General features: G+C 39.3%; 1 protein-coding gene across 1 annotated transcript in view; it reads right to left on the minus strand.

Moving 5' to 3' along the window:
* RASA3 (RAS p21 protein activator 3) overlaps positions 1 to 24456 on the minus strand; it is a 160371-nt gene extending 135915 nt beyond the window's left edge. The window contains exons 1-2 of the mRNA XM_023918247.2: positions 24153 to 24456; positions 23248 to 23317 (exon numbers count right to left, since the gene is read on the minus strand). The gene's annotated coding sequence lies outside the window, so the exon portion shown is untranslated. The remainder of the gene's footprint in view (positions 1 to 23247; positions 23318 to 24152) is intronic.
* Between the last annotated feature and the right edge of the window lie 206 nt (positions 24457 to 24662).

Genomic DNA, 24662 nt, shown 5'->3' on the forward strand with positions numbered 1-24662 from the left:
ATGGGTAACTACTAAAGGGCTCCAATTACAGTCTTAAGTTTATTGCTTTCGGAAACATTTATAGCCACTAGATAATGTGTAGCTTTAAGTCAATATCTGAATAAACAGCCTGGAAAACACATCATTTGTACCCAGATTGGGTTACTTGCATGATTATCATCTGCCACCTGCTGGAAATAGCTATGATAATGCAACCAAGTTCCACAGATGGAAGGTCTGGTCACTCACGGAACAAGCGGAAATGTCAAAGAGCAAAATATAGTCCTTATACCCAGGAGCTTATTCCTCTTGCACCCACAGGGAAAGTTTGATTTGCCAAAGAGGGATATTTGTGAGCATCCACAGAGAAGCTTTAACATGACTTCGTTTAAAAAAATAGAAATTAGTTTGCTATTGAAAATAACATTATCTGCCTGTGTGTGACCAGAAAGCAAAATATGTAGTCTGAAACTTTTGCATCCTGTTTATCCTATCTCAAGCTGGCATAACTGGCTTGCCACTCTGCTGGAAATGGCATGATTGCAGGTACCCCTGCATCATCCCCACATTGTCTTCAAGCCTTATTCAAAGAGATTGACCACTCTGGCTTTATGGTGGCCCATAAAACCTTCAAAGACAACAAAACCTGCCCATTCAAGACATCTGCTTTCACTCAAAAACAAAGGACAGTGTTTGTATGCGGTATTCTTCAGAGAGCCAGAACCTTGTAAATTGCTTCCTCTGTGCCAGCAAACCAGAGTGAGTAATCCAAGTGAGCCTGAGGGTAAATCCAAATGCAGCACTGCAGGACCTGCCTCTCTCTCTCCCTTGAGCAGAACAGGCTGAACAGTATCAGGATATACAGGTAAGACTAGCCCCTTTGTCAGGGGGCTGGCTTATTGTGTCCCACTGGCTGATGACAGGACTAATTGTTTTGGTGTGATTTTGTAATTGGCAGGTCCCCCCAAGTCAGTAGGGAGAATGGGACAGGTGCCACTATATTAGAGATTCAGACCTCTTTTTTTTTAAACCAAAATCAAACCCAGGCCCTTAAGCAACCAATTTTTGCAGGCCCAACTTGTTTGGAACATCAGCCAAGAGTTAGTGCTTAGATGGTTCTTGCATTCAGGGAAACAGTGCTTTTCTCTGCATACGTTTCAATTATTTTTGAGGTCAAAAAAGGAGAATAAAAAAGGAAGATGGAGAATGATAAACCAAGAAAGAGAATAAAAAAATGAAATTATTTTTGAAGGTTATCCAGGTCTGTGGAATGGAGTGGAAAAAGAAACAAGAAAACACATCCCAGGACCTAATAAAATTCTAATTAATTCCTCATTTTCTCAACTAACTTGTTTCAATCATTATAAAGCAGCCAGCTGTTTATTGCAGTAAGAATTAATATGAGCCCTGAATGAAATATAAAAAATCTAAAACACTGAGCTACACATTAACATGAATTAATAAGGGCATGTACTACCACATGCCTCCTGCACAGGAGAAGGGCCAGAACCATGTCCCATTGCAGTGCAACATTCCCTCCAGGAACACTGGCCACAACCCACATATCCAGAACAATGTTTCTGTCAACATTTGCTTTCAGTCGAAGCCTTTGTTGCTTCACCTTGCTTTGTCTGTTCTTAGGATGTCACTGTGCTTCAGGCCCCTGAGTTTCCTCCTCTGTGCTGCTTTTAGGAGGTTGACACCTCTCTTATAGCAACACAGTCCTTGCCTGTGCTGCTGGTAAGTGGCCCTCATTCCAGCCACAAATTTAGCTATGCCTCAGACAAGTTGGCTGATTTACTCCTGGAAAGCTTGCCAAGGGTCTGATATAAAGAAAATACCCAGAAGTAAAAAAACCTTCCAGCCAAAGAATCAGTGACCAGTCTGCACGCACAGAAGTCTGACATCCTCCCTGCAGCCATTGCTCCGGTGACATTTGTACCAAGGGGGGCATACGGCTGAACACAGACCCTCACCTGGGAGCATCCAGGCTTGCCCAACCCTCTATCCCCAGACACACTGGCCTCTGGCTACAGACCAGTTGTCCAGCAGCAAGAGCCTACCCCACCCAAGTGGCTTCTCCACACCAACCAACACCAGGACAGGTAGGTTATCGCCTAGAAAGAGCCCCTCTTCTCAGGCAGAGGTGGGGGACGGGTCTCTGGCCGTACCTCTGTGTAACTACTCTGTATCATTCATCCACCAGCCAGACCAGCCTCCTCCAGAAAGCCAAGGACTGCTGCACAAGCAAACAGACCTCAGTGCAGTAGCTCAGTCAATTGCCCAACAGTCTTGTCCCTGTCCTCTCCCTCTGTGTCCTCCTGCCACGTTAAAACCACTCAAGAACATTAGCTGTCAGTGCTGGTCTTCTTGGCAATTTTTCTGGAGATCAAGGAAATCGTGTATTTTAGAAAACATAGTCCAAAAGATTTTAAATTGTGTAAGTAGATATAAATACGTATAGATAAACAGAACTCTCTGTGATTATAACAATGTTTTTCCCTTCCTCTTCCTCTCTTCCCGCCTCCTTTCCCTTCTCTCAATTTCTCAGACAATAAGTGGAAAACAAGCTCTTTTTTTTTCCCCAGCCAAAAATTAATTCTTGCTGAGAACTTCCAGAAGGGGTCAAGTCTAAAGGAAGCATCTGGTCGATATGCTTTTGTACTGCAGTGGTTGCCATCCCCTCCCTCTGCACCACTCAGCAGTGCAGGCGCTTGGGCCGCTCTGGGGAGCCTTTGCTCACACTCATGCACAAGGGCACCCTCAGTGTGACTGCTCTTAGATGGAAGCCCCTAGGTAAGCTGCACACACAGACAGAGCACATCCCACTCATCCCAGCACAGCTTCCAGTTGCTTTTTTTATCCTCCTGAGTACAGATGGACTCTTCAACTACTAAGTCAGGTGGTTTGCTGGTGATTTATCTGATAAGGGGGTGTGCTTGCACCGTCAGTCACAGCACAGGGTCCTATCGTGTACCATACTGAACAGACCAAACAATAATTTGGCACCTCTCAGCATCTTGAAATGCACATCCACAAACAGGCAAGGAACGAAGGCAGACTGGGCTTGATTCTCAAACACACCCACAAGTGGCTCCCATCCTGTGGTTCAGTCTGTGCATATGTTCAAAGTCAGTCATCAAGAAACACTTCATAGAGTAAAGTAAGAAATTGCGACAACTTTAAAATAGTCAGGAAAGCTGTCAACAAAAAAAAAATACAGCACATATTTTTCTCTTCATACATACAGAAAAGCTTAAAGCCTTAGAAAATGTACATTCACCATCTTGCATTTTCTTAGTAAATATATCAAATTCACAGCAAATTAAAAACATGAAAAAGGCACTTCTGGTCATGGTGAGCAATGGTACCATCAAACATACAATCTCTATGGGGTGTGCAATGGCAGAAGAAGCATTTTTTTTTTAACTTACTCTGTAACTGGGCAGTAAACACGAGCAGTTGCTGTAGCTAGCAGCTCTTGAGTCAGCCCGAGCTCTTCTGCGGGCGAAGGGGGTGGGAGAAGAAAGGGCAGCCACTCACTAATTCGCAACACGGTGGCAAGTAACTCAAGAATCAAATCCTAGCAAGCAATGCCACCGGCAGAGTTTACAGCCCAATATATTTCACAAAGAGGTTTGCCTAAAAATCAGACTAAAACAAAAGTGAGATAAAAAACAAACCCAGAAACCTCTGAGAGCCATAGAGTGCTGAGATCTCCAGTGAGAAGCTGAGCACTCTTCCAAGATTAACAAGTTAACAAAGCAGTCTGGTATTGACTACCTTGCTCTCATGCTGCAGAAAACACAATTCTCTCTGCTGTGTGTAAAAGCTAAATGTGTTTGTGTCTTAATACACAGTGAAAAGTGCAATTTTTGCAAAAATAAAAATATTCTTACATTATCTACTCATTTTACTCTTCTTTAGCAAGTACCGTTTGCTATTAAGAAATTATGTGCAAGTCCAGTCTGCAGCTTTTTAAGGATGCTTCAGAAGACTGCTTTGACTAAGCAGTGAAGCACATTCTAAAGAATTTCCTGCTGTAGCTCTAAGCTGAGAAGTGAAATTAGAACTAGAAGTAGGTACTACTGTCCCTGTCATCCATCAGCACCTTCTGACAGAAAGGACCTGCTGGACCTTAGGTAGCTCAACGTGAAGACAACCATTGAAACTGCTGAGTTTTACATTCCTTATGTCAAAATAAAACAAAACCTAGCAATACAAATTTCCCTCAGAACCCAGTTTAGAATGCACAATACGTGCACAGTTTCTGAGGGTAGAAAAAGAAGAGGCAACCAAGGAGGAAGTTCAAATGCACTTCCTTTCACAGAATTTAAATGAGAAGCAGTTTGGACTCTGTGCCAGGTGATTTCAATTTCTTACTGGACCATGTTTCCATCAATCTAAGATTCTACATTTTTCTTATATTTTAAGGGCTTCATAAAAATTAGTAAAAATATAATTATGTCCTTTAGATCATTCCATAACAGATCATTAAACATAGAGCATTTAAAAGACCAAGGCCAAGGCCCTGCCAAGAATTTTTATTTGTTTAAGAGCAAAATATAATTGTGTTATGTGCACAGTTCAATTTTACATAGGTATTTGAAAAAATGCACTTAAATTCTGTACTCTATTATTTTGACTGACATTCTCCACATCTTTCTTTTATATTAAGAAATTAAGAACAAACAGTGGAAAAAAGCCACTCTTCATTTCCTTCCATCATTTGTCTGAAAATAAGTGTATTTTCCTTACAGCTCAAAATTAGTAGGTATCAAGATTTTAATTATATGTCTGTTTCTGCTGTTTAAGCTCCATTTCACACCAAGTGTGATAAAAATCACTAATGCCTATAATCAACCCTATTTCAACTACCGAAATGAAAAAGATAATCAAGATACAAATTAAAAATAGCACTGGCCCAAATTCTTTGTTGGGTAGCTGTGTGACAGATGTGCTGCTGCATTCACGTGAAACACTGTGTATGATCAACCTGCACAAACAACCTTGTAGTAAGAAGGAATAGCCCCTGGTTCATCCTTGAGCAGACCAGTTCTCACTAGTGATTTTGGTATTATCTGCCAAAGGTTCCCTCCCTGCTTCCCAGTATTCTTATACAATGTGCACTAATCTACCTGTTTTAAAAGGTCCATGGCAGCTGCCAGTTGTAATTCAAGTCTTGTCCTTAGGAACTAAGGACCTTATAAAGAAAATGCATGAACCAAAAGCAAACCTCTTCAGCAGTCTGCCAGACCCAGCTTCAGGGTATTCCACAGGACAGAAATCTCAAATGATCTGTGTCAGCTCAAAGTCGTCTTTGGAGGAGACAGAACTGATCTTGAATGAGCAGAAGAACCTTTTTTTTATTTTTGAGAGGACCTGAGGAAATATCTTTGCCCATTCACTTTTCTGCCAAATATTGCCTAGGAGGAATGAAAGCCAAGGTGGTCCTGGATGAGAACCAGCAGTCAGTTTGGTAAATGTCTTTTAGAAGTCCGTTTGTCTGTTTTTCTTAACAGTCAGATATTAAGCAGATAAAGAAAGGTGAAAAGGCTATTAAATCCCAGAATTATTTCAGTATGAACACATGCGCCCTGGATTTTGAAAAGTGCATTTTGAATCAACAAAAGAAATGTTTTTAAAAATGTATTGCAGAGCAAAAGACCACACTGTGGGTTTGTTCAGATCATTACTGAGGTGTGCCATGCAATTCAAGACTCAGTAAATACTGTTTTACTGTTTACATAAGCCTGTTATGCAGTACTTTACATATTTGTATGGATTACTTGTAGAATCATAGATTGGTTTGGGTTTGAAGGGACCTTAAAGATTGCCTGGTTCCAACCCCCCTGCCATGGATATTATTAATGGCTTACACCCCTCTCATTCCTTCACCAGTGAGAAGTAGGGCTGGTTTGTGAAGTATAACTGGTAATCCATTTAATGTATGAATAAAATACTCTTCTCTATAACATTCAGTTCTTGTTTCTATTTGTTAAATGTGTTGTTTGAAATGCTACCACCAGCTATGCATTCTTTTTCTGAGCAGTGATGCCATGACAACCCCCACGTGACAGGCTACAAGCATACCACAAGTCTCCAGGGCTTTGCTTTAGAAAAGACTCCAGTTGGTGTTACTCACACTTCTTTTTTTTCCCTTTCACTTTTGTTTTTTAAAGAATCCAGTTTCAGAGATGCTTTATTCTGTGGAAGATGCATCAAGCCTGTATATTCTACAAATAGGCAACAACTATTTCAGATAAAATGGGACAAAGTATGAAGAACTCAAGAAAAGGGTGGGTACAACTGTTTGATAAAGTGCATGTTCTTTAAGACTTTGGTAAAGAATATGCTTATACAAAAGGACTACAGTATCTCTCTATTCATTTTTAATGTGTTGTGAAAGCTACTGATGAGCAATAAGGTAGAAGAGACCTGTTTTGAGAATATCCAGCAAATAAATGTATAGCTTTTATGTCCATTTAGGGTATCACAATGATTTCACCAAATTTAGAAGTGGAAAAGATGTGATTAGTCATTTGCTCCAAATCAGTAATAATGCAGGACTGTGCCCTCTTCAAAATCCCTAAGCAGTGAATAACAGCAGCGATGATTCAGCTGCATTGCTACCTTAGGAAGATTGTATCACAATACAATTAGCTTTAATATGAAGAAATAGTTCTTCATTATTTCCAGACGGGGTCTGCTTCATTAACTGTGTAAAAATATCTTCCTTCCTTCCTTCCTTCCATTGTTCCTCTAATTTGACTTGCAGGTGGAAATATGTTAAAGATGAGGCAGAGAATTGAATTTGACATATTCTTCTAACTAAATTGACAATATTGAAATAAATAAATTTCTTTCTGTATGAATTAACCTCAAGAGGCTCACTACTGTTTATAAGCATGGCTATTTTAACAGTGACTCTTTTAAAACATGGAACTGATATCAGTATAGCTGAAATACCCTCAGCATCCACTGTTCGTACAGAACTCTCCTTTGTTCAGTGTACAGAGCAGTGTACTTCATATATGAACAAAGGGCCAAGAATAGAGGTTAGAGATCACCATGATATATAGTAAAGAAATGTATTTATAGAGAACAAAATATTTCCCATGACTCAATTACTCTTGGATTAAAAAAGTATTAATTTCTGAATGCAAGTGAAAAGAAAGAATAACTATCATGTTGCGAAAAGGATGGTTTAGAAAGTAAAGAACTTTGTTTCTTGTTATGGGGTTCACACCAAGCAGTGATTAACAAGGTCCCCAGTGACCAAAGATTGGCCTTTTCAAGTGCCCCTGTGTTGTCATGCTGGTGCTTCTAAATTCCTATGCTGGTTTCCCAGAAAATTCACTGTGTCTTCTCCTGGCACAAACACAGGCTCGCTGCAGTGAACACCGGCTACCAGAGCAGAGGTACCTGCAGCTGTGGTACCTGGGGGCAGCAGGGCAATTTGGCAGGTTGTCCTGAACGACACAGCCCCCTGGGGCCTGGGCTTTTGATCTACTGAGAGAGACAGAGATCATTCTGAGAATACAGAGGATTTCTGCTTGGTGATGTGAAGACTTTGCATTGAAAGAGCTCACAAAAAAAAATGAACCAGAGCAAGAGAGAAAAGGGAAAATAGGAAGCAAGGAAGAAAACGAGGTACACTTCTTGGAGAAGATCACTAAAAAGGTTGCAATGTTTAGGGATAAGTTATCATTTTCTCCATGCTGAAAAGGAACAAAAAATGTCAGCATGTTTTTATGAGCCCAAGAGGAAATGCATCCAGTCTGAATAATTTTGATATTTTCTTAATAGAGGAAAGGAGAAGGGGAAAAAATATCAAAAGTTACATCTCCTCTCTGTAACATTCTGCACAAAATTAAAATAAAATGGTTCCAAAACCATCTGTAAGGTGCTGCAACAGGGATAAGGGTGGGCTTATAAATGCTAGGATTAACCTTTTACTGTTGTGCATATAAGAACAAGACAGAAATTGTTCAAACAATTCCCAGAAAATGAAATTATATTAATGTGAATTCTACAGAAGAAATCCAAACCCACTTCTGTTGTTTCAAGTTTGAAACAGTTTGTATATCTACAAATTAAAATCAGAGTTTGCATAAATATCATGTTTTGTTCTTCACACTGGTGATTTGTACTGACTGGTGCAGTAACAACCCTCTTTTACAAATTACATGTCTTCTTAAAGTTATTTTTAAAATAACTTAATAGTATGATAATTAAAGGCACCCAAAGAATCAAAGGAGATAGAAGCAGAAGCCAAAACTCTCACAGGTTTGCCAAGTTTAGTTTTGCTATCCAGTAAAAGTCAGCTACTTAGCATGATGGGATCTAGAAAGGATGCAGATGAGCCTTGTCATCATCCTCTGAAAACAGTTGGAGTAGAGAGCAGTTTCCTTCTGGGATCCCACCTCCTCTGAGATGACTGCCACAAAGAAAGCAGCTGAATGTTTTCACAGGAAGCCAAGCAGCTCAAGCAAATTTCAGACAAAGTTAGAAACTGCTAAACATTATCTCAGTCAATGCTGTAAATTATTCAATTTGCTCTAAAAGCAAGGAACCTCTCCTGGTAGTATGTATGACAAATCTGCTATCAGGGCTTCAAGCCTGGTCTTTGGCTTATCCCAAAGGTGCTTCAGAAAGAGACATGGAAGACTTCTGTTGAATTCAGGCAGTGCTTTGGTCATGTCCTACATTGAGGGGTTCATGTTGGTGATGTGCTTGCTGCTTTTACTTGTCAGTCTCTTATTTTTTAAATAGCAAGTATTTCTCTCTTCTTTACATATCACTGAGTCTGCCTGAGTTGGAAAGTTCATATATAAGTTATGAGAGAGGGAGAATGTATTTCATGACAAAAATTCATTGTTTGAACTGATCCAGTGTCATTCCCTGCAGAAGCCCACTCTGAGAGAAAGTGGTCTCCCCTCTTAATCCTCTCTTGCTCTACTTCATTACCAGCTTTTCTTCCATGGGGTTTACTTAGTCCAACACAGCTCACAGATTAAGATTATTCTTCTCCCTCATATGTTGCACGGCTGTTTAGGTCAGATGGAGATAAATATTATTATGCCACTAAACTACCAACTCCATTAGAATTATTAGATCTACAGTGAGCTCTTAATGATTGTTCTAAAACACTAATAAGAAGAGACGTGGGAACACTTCCAACACAAGAAGTCCTTTTCCAGTATTCTTACCCCTCTTGCAGCATCCTAATTAAGTATCCTTTTGGAAGACCTGACTTGCCTTAGGAGTACCTAGTGCTTTTTTACACTAGTCTTTTTATTTCTGCTGGATGCCTAATGAAAAGTGCCCGCCTTCTCTTAGATAGTCATTTCTGTATCATAACATCAACACATCTGTAACCAGACTGTATGTATTTCCTACATTTTTCCAACATAAAGAAGACTTCACATCTCCAGCAGATTTTAGAGCAACTTTCTTTAATGTTTTCATTTTCCACTACTCTTCTGGGCAAGCCTGGCTTTGCCAATACAATGAATCATGTATTTAATAGTGTTACTGCTGGCTAACAAAACAGAACACGAATTAAAAGATCTTCTGTAATGATATGGAAGGATATTTCCAATGAGAAACGATAAACATTTCATTTCTGTTGGTGATCCAGACAGCAAAACCATTAGTAGACGCACATGCCCCAGCAATATATGGCCACAAGCTGAAGATATATATTGGCTATTTCACTGGGCCTTCACATCTCCTCTCAAAGGAAATAAAGAGCCTAGCAGATGGCCACAATTTCAAGGCCTTTTTTTTCCCCTCAGTGAAGTGATTGTTACAATAGGACTATCAGGATCCATGAATAGCACATTCCTGGGAACATTAAATAACTTCTTTTATCTTTATGATTATTGATGAAATCAGAGTTTCAGGTTAACAACTGATAAAATGTTCAAATAGCCTCCTAAGATGTACTTCTGCACAGCCAGGAAAATACCATTGCAAATAACAAGAATGGCACAATCACTAAGATATAGAGCAAAGAAATGAATAATAGGATGTTAACATATTCAAAGCACAAGAAATAACAATGGGTAGCCTTGACTGGCAGTTATCCTTCAAAATCTTACTGCTCTTAAGAGACAAATTTTTAATAAAGGATGAGAGTAGAAAATAAATTGTTAGCTAATTTTCTCTGCTCACTAAAAGGAAGCAACAACAATTTAAAAAAAAATTAAAATGTAAAGAAAAATTTGAATGTGAGCAAAGTAGAAAATACATGCAGCTAAACCCCATCAAAGACTTAATTTCCAACACAGCACCCCTCAGGCAATGGGAGCATAACCCATATAAGAACTTCAGAATTAATTTCCTTAAAATTGTTTATCATCTCACTGTGTGACATAATAATCCCCAGGCACCTTAAAACCATTTCACTAGCAAAACAATTAATTTCTTCTTCATGCATAAATTCACATGCTATATTAGGATGTGGGTTCAATTGCTGATGTTAATTTTTTCCCATTACTGTAAAAATAACTGCTTAAGTTCCTTTGAAAATGAAACACTGCATAACCCACCCCCCCCCCCCCCATACACACACAGTGGTTAACAACAAAAACACCGACAGAAATCCAATAGTCTTATTATTGGATTGGCATGCCCCTTAGAACTACAGATCCTGATACCTCAAGGTGAGACTGATTCTTTCTCATACTCTTGATTTCCATACTCCTAGAGAAAGAGGGGAGAAAAAACATATTTTGTGATCTATTGATATCCAGTTCTTCTTTACAATCACTCTCCTCAGGGTTATTTTGTCATGGGAAGACCAAACACCAGTTTTAGGTACCTTTATACTACAGCGTGACCAGCATCTGGCCTGCTTTGGTTACAAAGCCCAGCAAACAAGGCAGATGCACTTGATTTCCTCCAGAAACCTTCTACTCTAACATTAGCCACACAAAACTGTCAGATCTGGGTGAGCAGGATTTACTATTTGTTTTGAATAGGACTTGAAACATCTTTGGAGCATCTAGAATCAAATACGGGGAAAGAAAGGATGAGGAAGGAGAAGACTGAATTTGTATGCTCAAAACAAGACTATTCCTTCAGCAATTCTGTTCTAAGAGCCTTTTCAGGGCAAGATTTTGAAGTCCAGCTATGAAAATTGTGCTTTTGCTGCTTTATTCTGTCCAGCTTCTCTCTGGTTATCTTCAATTCTTCCCTTCCAGAAAAGGGATTGTTTGGCCTCAGACAATCGTATAAACAAGTTTTTCTCCTCACACCCCCCATTTCTTCCCAATCCCCACAAACACACTTTCAGCATAGATATGTGTTCTTTGAAAAACAGCATGGTAACATTTTTTACAAACTAGAAAATGCCTCAGGATGTCCAAAGAGATTGTATCTCTTCCACTGGACTATTTCCATTTTTATCCACTGTCGACACAGTTAACTTTAGAGATTGAGATTATTAATATCTTCCATTTTAAAGTCAAATTTAAAAAGGCTTAAAATCATGATAATGATGAAAAGAACTAGCTTATACTTCCTCATACATGTCTCTCCATTTGTTCATTACACCCAGTTATTGCTCCTCTACCCACAACAGACTGCAGTCCCTCCAGGACAAAAATGGCCTGTGACTGGACTTAATCCAAATCTCACTCAATTGAAAAGTTACTATTTGATCCAAAGCCCATCAAAGATCATGGAGAGGATCCCACTGACTTCACTGAAGTCTAGATAAATCTAATCATGTGCTTGTACGCTGTCCATAACAATAGTAGCTTTTTATAAGAGCCTATGAAGGCTGCTAGAGACAAAAAATTATGATGATGATTCTAGAAAATATGTTGACAAATATTTATAGAAATTCTGCTTACACTGATGAAATGCATTCACTAATCATGCAGACTCTGGCTGTGGTTGCAGGAAAGTGTTTCAGGGTCCAATTTACAGCATTGCAAAGGGTTTTGTCTCCCTATGTCACTATGAAAATGGTGAAAAAATGGGTTCTCAATAATAGCACAGGGCTTTACCTGATCAGTGTCTGTTGTATGCTGTGTAGAGAAGGCACAGCAATTTTGAGCACCCCGTTGGGTATCCATGATACATCTCTGCTGCTTTTTATGTCCTTGTAGAAACAGAATCATTTCTTTATCCCTTCTGTATACAAAGTTGAAGGAACACCAACTTTCTATCACTGAAAGAGACAACTGCTTGCTGCTGGAGAAGATGTGCTGCGTCATGAGAACAAAGGGACAAACTGACAACAAAAATGACTACAAGACCAAGAGGTAACATCATCAGCACTATTTCCATGTAGTTATCAAGTTTCCTTCCCAGTGATGTACACAGCTAAGGATAAACTTCTCTGTGAGGACACATTTAAAAGGCAGCCTAAGGTATAATCAACGCTTCAGAACGCCATTGCTTGTCCTGTCACATGAAATCTAATGCCAGGTCATTTTCCTCCTACACTCTGTTGAAGAGAAGATGGCTTTAAATTAGTTTTTCAGTTTAATAACTGAGGGAATAGAAACAAATAGAGAGGGGGAAACCTTGCCCTACTTTAAGAAAATAATTGAAGTAAACCTGTTATGTCTCAGCAAAGCTGTTGATCCTGCTAAGTGAGTCATTGTTGCTGACTTTGCCAGTTATTCCTACAGACAGCACCGGAAAAAGGGAGATCCAAAGCTGAGAGATGAAATAAAGCCAGAGCAAAAATATAATTAAAATTCTTTAAAAAAGTAGAGCAGGAAGCAAACAAAAGTGAAAATCTAATTTATTACTTAAACAAGACCAAGCAAAATGTGCCTTGAAGATTTATCACTGGAGAGAATTGTCTTGAATATTTTTGATTCAGCAGGAAATTCACATCCCAAACAGGGCACAACAAACCAGTCAAAAACAGGGACAGTTTTTGAAGTGAAGGGTTTGTATAGTTCAGGTGGTGGCTGTTATCTTCTGTGATTCATTTGCAGCCAGTCTACTTCTTGATAGACTGACTACTCACCAAGCCCTGAGGTGTCTCCAGGAAGCAAATGCTGCTCCTCTGAAATGACCCAGGTAGAACTCACTACACATCACTGTCACAAATATCCTGACATTTGCACAGTTCCTTTACCTGAGGCAGAGTTGGTCATGGCCACATCATGTGAATCTTACACCTTGTCACTAGTGAATAATATCCAGATCTGTGCAGGGATCAACAAGAATTACTTAATTCCACTGCTGAAGCTGTGATTACACAAGACACAGAAGGAGCAGAGCATCCTTCTCCTTTCCATTCCTTCTCTCTGTTCGTGATTCAAAAGAAACTCCTGTTCTCTTTGGATCAATTCTGGTTTTCACCAAACATCTCCATTAGCTAATTAAATTTGTGACAGCAGCAGAAAATTAACACAACAAAACCAAACAAACCTGTTAGGTTTTTTTTTCTTCCACTTTCTGCAAAGTCATGAATTCCAGGGCTGTTGCAAGGGATGGAAAAGACCACACAGTGGGAGCAGGGGGGAGATGAGCAGGTGAAGGAAAAGTGCAGGTTCTTTGTTTTTTTTGGTGGCAAGAGACTGTTGTCAGACCAACTCCACTGCCTGGAAAATTGCAGAATCTAAGAAATCACAGAAAATTTCCAAGGCATTTGAGGAAGTAGACTTATCTCCAGTATCTTCACATGTTTCAATTCAGTGTGTCAGATATGTACACAAGAGAAACTTATAAACCAAAGTAACAGAAATCAATGACTAAGCATTTCAGACACCAGCCATGCCCTCACCTACAGTATTTGCACTACTGCAATTCCAAGACTGGAAGGTTGGCACTAATCTGAGATAAAGCTATAGAATTGTTCCTCTTGTAAAATGTCCCAAAATTCCATATGGGCAGGAGTTTGTTTGGAAGACACTGAACAAAGTCTGTCCTCTTAAGAAGGACAAAAGATTGCATTACAAGGGTCAGTTAATGCAGATCAAGAAGGAGCAAGTCCCTGTAGCTGAGATATAAAATTTCAGGAAAAATTCCCCTTACAGATACTTCACATTCTTGATTCCCAGACATGGGAACACAACCATGAAGAAGTCTGATTATACTTGTATGGTTTTATTTAGTTAGTTTAATTGAAGAAAAATGAAAGCAGGAGCTGTGGAAAGTGAACCAGGGGAACTGAGCCATTCTGGATAGAATTACAAAGTCCCAGCCTCAGTATCAGGTTCAATGATGGCATAAGGATTTGCAACAAGCTGAAAAATGCATGGCCAACATTGCTAGATATCCTCATGAGTGGTGTAGATCACAGAGCCAAAAGGTAGCCCTGAGCTTCTGTTCCTTCCTTCACAGTTATTTCTGGATCAGAACTGCCCATAGAGCACATTTTGCTCCACTTTTGTTCTGGGGATTAACTGCACATGGCAGCCAGCCACACAATTAACAGCCTTTCACTTAATGCAGCCACTCTTATCAAATGAATCCCAGAGCACTCTTCAGATTTTATTAGGCTATTTGTAACTGCTGTAGTTTCTACACTCAGACTGTGCACCACGGAGAAATGGTTCTCTCAGAAATAATCTGAAAATTACTGAAGAAACCAGAAGCAATTGTTACCAGTTCCCTGAGAGAAAGTCAGACACTGCAACAACATTTAAGGTGACCAGACAAGCACATATGTTGAGGGCTCCAAAACCTACACTGGCAAAGTAACTGGGTTCTTATTTTCATCAGTAATAGAGGTAAAGAAAATCAGCAACAAAAAGGCTATAAGAGGTTTTAGCAAGTGTTTCCAGAGAAAGAAAATAGATTTTCTTTTGTTTTTCCATGTCCACCTAGTGGGCTTTGAGCCCTCTAAGTCAGAAATTCCCAACTTTTCTCCCACACAAACCAGGGGGAAGCTGCAGCACTACCCATCAAGCAGGGAGCTGGCACCAGCTCTGCCTTTACCCATCCTCCCTATTGCCTTGGACTGCTAGGCCTCTGTGGTCATGTGTCTTGATTTTTGAGGCATGTCCTCTGTCATTTGAGTCTGATTCAGTATGTGGCTCGTACTATCTGTATGCTCACCATATTCACCTCCTTTCCCTTACCTCTACCCTGAGTCCACTGAACTAAATATTTTTGAAGCCAGTATTTTCTGAATATATGTAAATGGATTTTCAAAGGTGTAGCTCATCAAAATCTGCCTGAGTCTTTGGATGACAGTAAATGGTATTTCTTCTACCCCAGGACTATTCCTTTGTCAAATCTTTGGTCCCAGTTCTAATTCCAGAGGGCTTTTTCAGAAAAGGCAGAGCAGTTAAAAGAAATAAAAATTGTGGCACTGAAAATAAAAACTACCTCAGCCTTTCCCTAGCTTCTGTCTGGACACAATTCTTGAATACAGATGCATCAGTTTTACCAAAGCTTCCCAAAACTGTTTAATCAGAAACAGAAAACAAAATGAGAAAGCTTCAACACAGTTAAGACCAGACCAAGAAACTTCCAAATAAAAGAGAGGCTTCTACTATGAAAAATATGAGGCAGCATTATTTGCTGAGGAGGCAACATTACAAACCAAATAATTAATGAAAAAGTAGTACAGTTGTAAATCCAGGAGCTTCATAGTCAGAAAGTTCCAAAATTACAGAAAAATAAATATATACTGCAGCCTTCCCTACGTCAACTGTTAAGTCTGTGTTCTGCAATTAACAGGTACTAGAACATCTGTTAGAAGAAGTCATTAGAAAATACATTTTTCCACTCACATTTCAGAAATGGTTAAACCATTTTGAAGGACGTTTGTCTTTTGAAAAAAAAGCGAACTTGATGCAGATACCTGCTGCAAACCTCTTTATCACCAGGGGAAATTCAGTAAAGTTACACATGAAAATAGGATCAATGGAAGCATTTGGCAAGATCTGCCATAACTTGTGCTACTCTATGATCTCTCTGTGATTTTATAGTTCATCTGACACCAGTCCACGGTCAAACTTTAATAAAGTACAAGTCATACCATTTCTTGTCAAGTATTTTTCTACTCTCCCTCTGTTGCAATTGAAAACTTTTTACTAGTCACATGTATGCTCTAACAGCAGGAAAAAGTGAGACTCTTTTTTACATAAAGACATTCTTTACCAATTCCAACTGAAGAAATAATTTATCTGAATCAGCCTTTCCACTGGCCTTACTGATGGAAATTGCTCTGACTCTGGTGGATCAGGCAGTACTCATGAATGAAAGAAAAGGAGAATTCCCTTTCTTTCCTTTGGAAGAGGACAACAGCTGTATCATCAGCAAGCAATTGTCAGCTTTCTTTGCTAACCAAGCTTTGGTACCAAGAGAACAATCCTGAAAACAAGATATATAAGCTTATTAAAGGCAGTGACAGGTTCTTTATCTTTTCTGTCTGGAAGAGCAATTTAAAAAACAGACATCTAAATGAGATGGGGAAAAAACTGAAACAAGTGTGAAAAGTAACATAAAGGAAAAGAGATCATGGAAAGCAAAAGAACAACTAGAACAAGACAGGTTTCCAGAAATAGCATTATTCCAGTAGTCTCCTGTGAAAGCAATTTAGGAAGTGGCAAAGAATTCTTACTCCCTCTTGGATGATGACAGCATTTGGAAATTTTACTCTCCTTAGCCTTCCTGCTTCATCCTTATTCTGAAAGTCAGTCCTTTCCTGGCACAGTGAACCAGCAGAAAAGAGATCACAAGCCCATTTTGTGATTTCAACCCTATGCATCAACATATTTTGATTTCTGTAGCTTAAGTTAAAATACCGTTCCTATGCAGATGATAACTTCCAGCACCAAAAACATGGACTTGTGAGAGTACTAACTTTTTTAACTATGCACCTAAACTTAGTAAAATTTCTAAACAGAACTGTAGAATTAACTGGAGTGTGTTGGACAATCAGGTGGAAGGATTCATATAGTTTAGGATACTAGGGGTTAAGTATGCTGTAAGAGTGTAGATATTAAAGACACTATGTTTTCAGTAGAGTGAAAAAAACCATGAAAAATTACATAAAAGCCATTTCCATTACAATTCCCAACAAAATTCCTTTGAGATTATAACAGCTAGCAAAGAAAAAGCTGAACTGGGAAAATGACCATAAACCAGCAGTAACTGTAGCATAACTAATTGATCTGATTATAATATGGACTTTTTTTCCACGTGACAATTTTCATCTAAGTATCCAAGGTCTCTCCAGCAAGGACCCAGTTGGCTGACAGCACATAGTTTAGAGTGAGGCTTCTGGAAATCTTCAGAGGCTCTGAAGCCCCCTGAGCCACTTGCCACAAATGAGGGAGAGTTCTTAGCAGACAAATTCCCTCTCACTGCAGCAACACTTCCTTCTTTACTTATGCTTTCATGCAATTTTTGTGTCTGTCACAGTAATGGCATTCACAGAGTGAAAATACTAAAAATATATAAAATTGGTTTCAAGCTTCCCTTTTAATAGGATTTATCAGCTTGAAACAAGGAGAAGCAGCACCACATGATTGATCAACTCTCTGCATGTTACAATCTACCACTCTGTTATACCACCATTGATCTATGGTCCAGGAACCAGACACTTTTGTTCTGAAGCACATCTTCTGTATTTTGGTTACATATCTGATTTTAATTACACTTCTTCAAAAGAAAATGTGTATTAAAATTACTAATTATCTTAGCATAGCCAAGCAGGGTAGCAGCAACTCTCTCAGAAGGGTTAACAATCAAAACCAAGACTTAAACCAGTATCAGCTCTTCCTTTATCTAACATAGAATTTCATCTACAGCCATGTTGGAGGCTACACTTGGATATATTTCCAAGGTATTTTCTCCTTTCTCATTTGCAATATGGATCAACAGAAAATGTTTGAAGTGCTAATGATGAAACTTATTTTCTGAAAGACAGGAACTCTAACAGATGGGACTATGACTTTTCAGTACTGAGCTAAGAGCAGAAATACCACCTGCCGTAACCACCACCTTATAGTACTTCAGTGACTGCCAAACAACTGCAAACTCCTGGCTTCAGAAAATTGGCAGTTTCCCAGGGCAGGGTCCTCCCCAAACCCATCAAACCAGAGAGAAAAGCTTCACCATACCTAAGTGCCTGGATCAAGAAGGAAAAAAGGATTCTTAGTTGCCCAAAGCAGCAGGGGTCTGCATCAACTCACATCCTAAAGTGCACTGAGTATGTCCAGACCCTGTGTGGAGGGGATGACCACCGTGTAGTGGTCAACCACAGAGCTCCATGGCTGGACAGAGCTCATCTCAAGCCACCAGCCATGATGGGACAGTGCCAGGACAGACATACTCAGCTTCTGTTGTGCACCTCTGTTACAGCAATCACATTGGGCAGGCACATATCATCTGTTTCCTTCAACAGTAACTCATTTCTAAAAGAAAGATTATGAACCCTTTAAACAAGAGCCAGAAAGTAATTTAATGAACCAAAACTTCCTTCGCTATCAGAAGGAAGATGACAAGTCAGCTTTAGTAGCAATTCTGCTTTATAATGAAAATGTCCTGTGGCCTTATGGCTGAACTGAAACATCCTGGAGGCCCCCTGCTTCACGTGGCTTTAGATGGGATCACCAGGGCACACTGTAAGGGGCCAGCTATGCATAACAAGTTACATCATTGAACCCAAAAATTTCTTATCTCCTTTTCTTCTTTAAAAGCTTCAGTTTGGAATAGTAATAACCTAAAACACTTGACAAAATGCCACTTTCCTTATAATTAAGTAGAAATCTTATTCTCTTCAAATCCCTGGCTCCAAAGTTAAAACACTTTACTACTGAAGCACTGGTATGACTACAAACTAAATACTTGAAACAGAAGAAAACTAAAGTACTACTTATAAAAAAAGAATGTCAAGAGTTACAGGAAATATTAATCTCAGGGTCAAGCTCTTCTTTAATTTTCACTAATGCAAATCCAGGGTAGCAGCATTATCTTCACTGCAATTGCTATGGATATTATAGCCTTACATTAAAAACCATATCAAACCCCCCTGATTAACTCATTTTGAAGTTTTGAGGACTTCTGGATGAAAATTAGCTACCAGCTCACTACCATGGGAAACAAGAACTCATTCTTCCCCTTTAACTTCAGTCCTTGTGCTTCTCTTCCATTCTGCTTGTCTTATATTTGCGCTCTTGAGATCCTGAGCAAGGTCAACTGCAGGAGAAAAAGCTTTTTTTTTTTGAAAGAACAGTTTTCCAGTGGGAGGGAGGGAGGGAGGGAGGGAGGGAGGGAGGGAGGGAGGGAGGGAGGGAGGGAGGGAGGGAGGGAGGGAAAGGAAGGCCACATATTCCTTTTGTAAAGTACAAAAACATTTACTCACTGACTGCCTGGCAGTATTTAACACCAAAATAGCTCTCCTAAGGGCTGATAGAAACAAGAAATCCAGTAAAATGGTTGTAACTCAATAATTCATGTTGGTTACCATGGAAAAGTTATGAATATAGACACAATAAGGGTTTGTCCAAGTTAGGAATGACTAATCTGGCATTCACACACACACCCCTTTAAACTGGACAAACACCAAGTATGAGTGTATTTATTGAATTACTTCTTCATATTTACCACAATAAAAGGAATATTACTTAAATATTCCAAATTTGTTGCTGGGATTTTTTTTGGCTTGGTTTTTATTTTTGGGGGTGGTTCTTGGGGGTTTTTTTCTGTTTGTTTGGGTTGTTGTTTGTTTGGTTTTTTTGTCTGGTTTGTTTTGGGGTTTTTTAAACAGAGATTTTATGATTTCAGGATAAAAGTATTCACCTGTATTTCCAGGCAATTTAATTTCAAATTTAATCAAGAACTATGAGTTGAAACCATACTGCCTGCAGTTTTAAAAAATTGAGTCAGGCCTTCTAAAAATGTTACACTTGTATAATTGCACTAAACATTGTGAAACTGAAATATGAATTGTGATTTTTTTAGTTGCTTTCTAATTACAGAACATGCAGATTTCATGTTTTCAAGTTTTCCATTCCTCTTACAAAGTTAAGCAACCTTCTTTTGAAGTTTTCAGTTGATGCAGCAGCAGGTACATGGGAAAAAAAAGAAGAGTGATACCGCAAAAGCTGTAATAACACTGTAATAGTGAGGATCTTTTTTATTAGACACTAGGAAAAAATTCATTACTGTGAGGCTGGTGAGGCACTGGAAGCTTGCCTAGAGAAATTCTAGATACCCCATCCCTGGAAGTGTTTACAGCCAGGCTGGATGGAGTTCAGACCAACCTGATCTAGTTAAAGGTGTCCCTCTCCTTGGCAGGGGGATTAGAACTAGAAAGTCTTTAGGGTCCCTCTCAATCCAAACCATTCTATGATTCTGTGATTCTATGATCTTTGTTCCTAATTCTATGATCTTTGTTTCCAACTCTCACATTCGATTCCATTCTAACCTCAACAAAGTCACCTCAACTGCTCTAGGTTTTCAACGTATTTCTGAAAATAAATGGTAATGTTTATTTAAGAAGGGATATAGGATTTAACGTGTATGTATATATTGAATACTCGTATGTATTGTAAAACTACATCAGCACAAAAGAAGAGCAAAAAAAGGATCAGTGTCATGGAGCAACAAGTAGAGGTTACCAGGTCAGAGTACAGCACTATGGTTTGTTTAAATCAGTGGTTTGATCTGTCCTTTCAGTATTAAAATAGTTTCATCTCACCATACAGCCTGCTGTGAAGGATGGAAGTGACACCTTCATCTGAGAGTTGAAGAACTCTGGCATAAAGTTTGCTGTCACACTAATCAGAGGGTCATACTTGCACCTGACCCCATTCTCACTATTTGCATTTGAAGACAAGCCAACTAGGTCACCAGGCAAATCAGCTCAGGTATAAGAAAAAATTAAACTCTTGAGTATAACAGTTATTCCACAGTCCTCAGCCACCACCACAAATTCAAGCACATTTACGTAAGACTGGAAGCGAATAACCACAGAGTTCGAGGTCCAGGTTCACAAGTCAATGAGAGGTTGGTGCCTGAAATATCATGTGGAGATGTCACTTCCTTGCCAACAAGAGATGCAGATATTCTTTTGCTCTTCTACAGCTGAAAAGCCAGAGTCTGAACAAACGTATATACATACCACAATGCGTGGAAGCACTAGAGTTTGTTGGGCTACAGGAAGGCACTCTGTAATTTGTCATCCTGGAGTTCTGTTACAGCTCTCCAATTTAAAAGCTCATTTCTACTGGGACTTTGTGAACAGTAACTACTAAACCATACCTAGGGGAAGATATGGCACATCAGGAAAAGGAACATCCCCATGGTAGGAAACAAAGAGCATACAGGAAGGAAGGTGGAGATGTGATGGTTGATGTGCTACTGTGTCAGAGAGGCAGGTAATGAAAAACTCGCATGCTTGCTGTTGTTCCAGCCATCAAACATCATTTCTAGCTGCAGCAGCCAAAGAACAGTTAAATGAGGAAGGAAAGCTGAAATGGAACATCCTGATCACCTCCACATCCGGCATCATCCTCTGTTTCCTTATTAACCAAATATAATCCAGATTTATTTCACTGTTATATTTTCTTTCGAAACAGCAGATTCTTTTTTTTTTTTTTAATTAAAGCAAAGCTTGTTAGAGCTGTTGGAAAAGACACAAGTTCAAGCACCAGGATAATAATTACAGTATATATCTGCATGTAGAAGTGATACACTACCACCTCCTAGCAATTCCCTTGCTAAAAGAGCAAAAGATGATAATACTACAAAAATCATAGAGAAGTAATAATTTTCTTAAATATTTAAGTAATGCTGAAATATTTCTTCAGCCTGTAAAAGCTTGGCATTTACATGCACTGTTAAAGGAATAGAAGAAAATCTTTCTCTGTTATGAATAGAGATGCAACTTCTGAAGTGAATCACAACTACCTTTCTGCAGTGTTTCAGTATTTTTTGAGACTGTTACTAACCTGACAAAAGGAATCCAGCCACAGATGAGAAAGATTTTTTTTCTCTTTCTTACCTATTTCTTTGTTGCTCATGACCAACAGAAAATTAATCTTGCATTCTGCATCAACCAGCAAATTTTGAGTCTCATTTCAATTTTAAAATTCACAGTTCTCTTCATGAATTAAATATGGCATCCAGTAATACAATCGCTACAGTAAGGCTGGAATTTTAGTTCCAATAATACACTGATTAAACTCTGCCCTCAGGAGTTTCAGCTTTCAGCATGACAAAGGTTGCTTTGATTATCCCACGTCTGCATTATCTATGTATAAGGGCTTAAGTACAGTGCCATGATTTGGGAGGCATGTGGAATCGTGCCTGTCATATATAATCTATACACATACACACAAATTAAATCCCATTGAGCTGGATTCCCTGGTGCCTCCCCGGAGCTCAGCTGGCATAGCTGCATTGAAAATTGGTCCCATTCTCAGGAGACAGACAATCACTTCTTGCCTCTGCCTTCCCGCCCCCATCCTCCAGCTGTCCCTCCTGGGGCTGCTTGCTGCTTCATTTGTGCACTGCCAGCACTTTATTGCGGGAACTGCGGCCTTCAAATTGCTCCTGCCACTTCATTAACACCATCAGAAACAGAAGCATTTGCTGAACAGCGTAATATTGATAATTGGTTTAATTTGGTCTCACCATCTCTGCCAGGCTTCCATGCAACAGAAGCATGCAGAGTGAACCTGGCCAAGCTCTTTTAACAGCCTGCATGGCACAGGTTTCATTGCAATTTTAGGCTCCTTAGTTTGAAGCTTAGCACAAATTAGAGTATAAATTAACAGGTTACAGTGCAAGAAAGCACAGCTTTAACCAGGCATAGCTTGCATCTCCCAGAGGACAACACACCTTAGATTTTGGGCCAGCTGATACAGAGGGCAGCTGTAGCCTGACCACACTCACATAAATACATGTGAAAACACACAAGGAAAGACAAGCAAAGAGGGTGTAAACACTCAGGAAATACTGGTTACCCACTAGTCACAGTCCCTGCAGCTTTTCTATTTTCTGTCTTTTGCAGCAGTTCAATCTCTCCTTTGCTACGTATATTCTCACAGCCCTGAAAGCGAGCTTTTCATGTGAAGTTAAAGTGCAAATCACTTCATCTTTGCTGCTGCTCCAACTTTCATAACTGTGCAGTACTGATACATCCTGTATCACACTTTTAGAACATACTGGCAGTCACCAGCTAAAGCATTTCAGTGTCACATCTACATCCTAGGCTAGACAAAACGTGACTGATAGATTAAACAGCCCAAAAAGACACACAGATTGGCAGACACATGAGTTGGCAGGCACACAGTAAGGATACAGACCACCTGACTGGTTCAAACTCACCGTCAATGAGGATACACATGGAGGCAGCTCTGTCCACTGGACTGTGTTAGGACATCAGAAGTGAATCTTACTGTGAAAAATCAAGGTAAAATTTGCAAACAGCTAAAGAAGGTGTAAAACACAGATCACATTATGACACTAGTCATGAAAACTTGCAAAAGTTTGAAAAGCTTAAGATATGAGGGGAAAAATAATATTCACCTTTGCTGAGAAAATCAGAGAAACAAAATTCTATCAAATGGATACAAGTGCATAGAGCTAGTCTGGACTTGAATCAAGATCAGTTTCAAGTACTTTAGAGATCCAATTGGAATGTTTTGCACAATGAGTTTCAGGCTTTGATTTTGTGAGCTGAGGGCAGGAGCCCATATCCTCTAGGCTGAGTGCAACTAATAACAGCTGTAAAATGGTTCTGGCTGTCTGACAGGGCATACTTTCATCCTCTGACCTTTCTGAGAAAAATACCAAGGTTGGCATAGATGTACTGGCACATTTTTTCCATCATATAACATATTATCCTGATGCAATTAATCACTACACTGTAAACAATTTTATTTTTATGTTTGTAATTTCTCAGACTGATAAACACTTCCTAATATGGAGTTTACAAACATATAGTTTTTCTTAATCTTGTTTGAAATTCAGGGTTCTTATAAAAAGAGTATTTTGAATGCTAAGTTACCTCCAATACCAAAGATAGACATTAGAGTTTGACATGCTTGGGCTCCATGTCCTGTGCAACGAACATTCCCAATACAAAAAGCTTGGCCTATATATGAAACCAACAAGGAAATGGGGGGGAAAATGACACCAACTTGGGAGTTTAAATATGTGCCAAAATAAAATATCCTGTTTACAAAGGCACTCAGCATTTTCAGACAGAAAGTAAATAAAAAAACACAAACCTTCTTTTGTTGGCTAATGTGGTTCTATATCTTAATTAGAGAATCAAATTTGAATAAAGATGTTTGCCCCCAGTTTAAAAGTGTTGTTATCTGACCACATTTGTAAATGGCAAACAGCTCAAGCCACTAAAATCAAAGGGGAGGCTAATTATATTTGGCTAAAGCATGCAAAGGGCTTGAATGTACAAGCCCTTCATATACAGAACTCCAACTGCCTGCAGGATCAGAGCCTTACATGGGGATCTGAGACCTTCCTAGTCCTTTCAGTTCTATTTCTCATGCTTGAAGAGCTAGGTTGCCATCTGGCATAGGCTTGCAGCAGCTGCACAAGATAAACTCAAGCAAAACATATCGGCACAGAAGTAATTAACAGTTAGAGGGGGCAAGTGCTGCACATTACCTTATCTAAACAAAGGCCTGGGGACTCCACATCCCTGAGTACATCATGATCATGTACCATCTTTTCAGCTGCAGAATTTACTCTTCAACTTTAGGGGTCCAAATCACTGC

The sequence above is a fragment of the Cyanistes caeruleus genome, chromosome 3 (genome assembly GCF_971803275.1).
Source record: "Cyanistes caeruleus chromosome 3, bCyaCae1.hap1.1, whole genome shotgun sequence".
In the NCBI taxonomy this organism is placed as follows: domain Eukaryota; kingdom Metazoa; phylum Chordata; class Aves; order Passeriformes; family Paridae; genus Cyanistes; species Cyanistes caeruleus.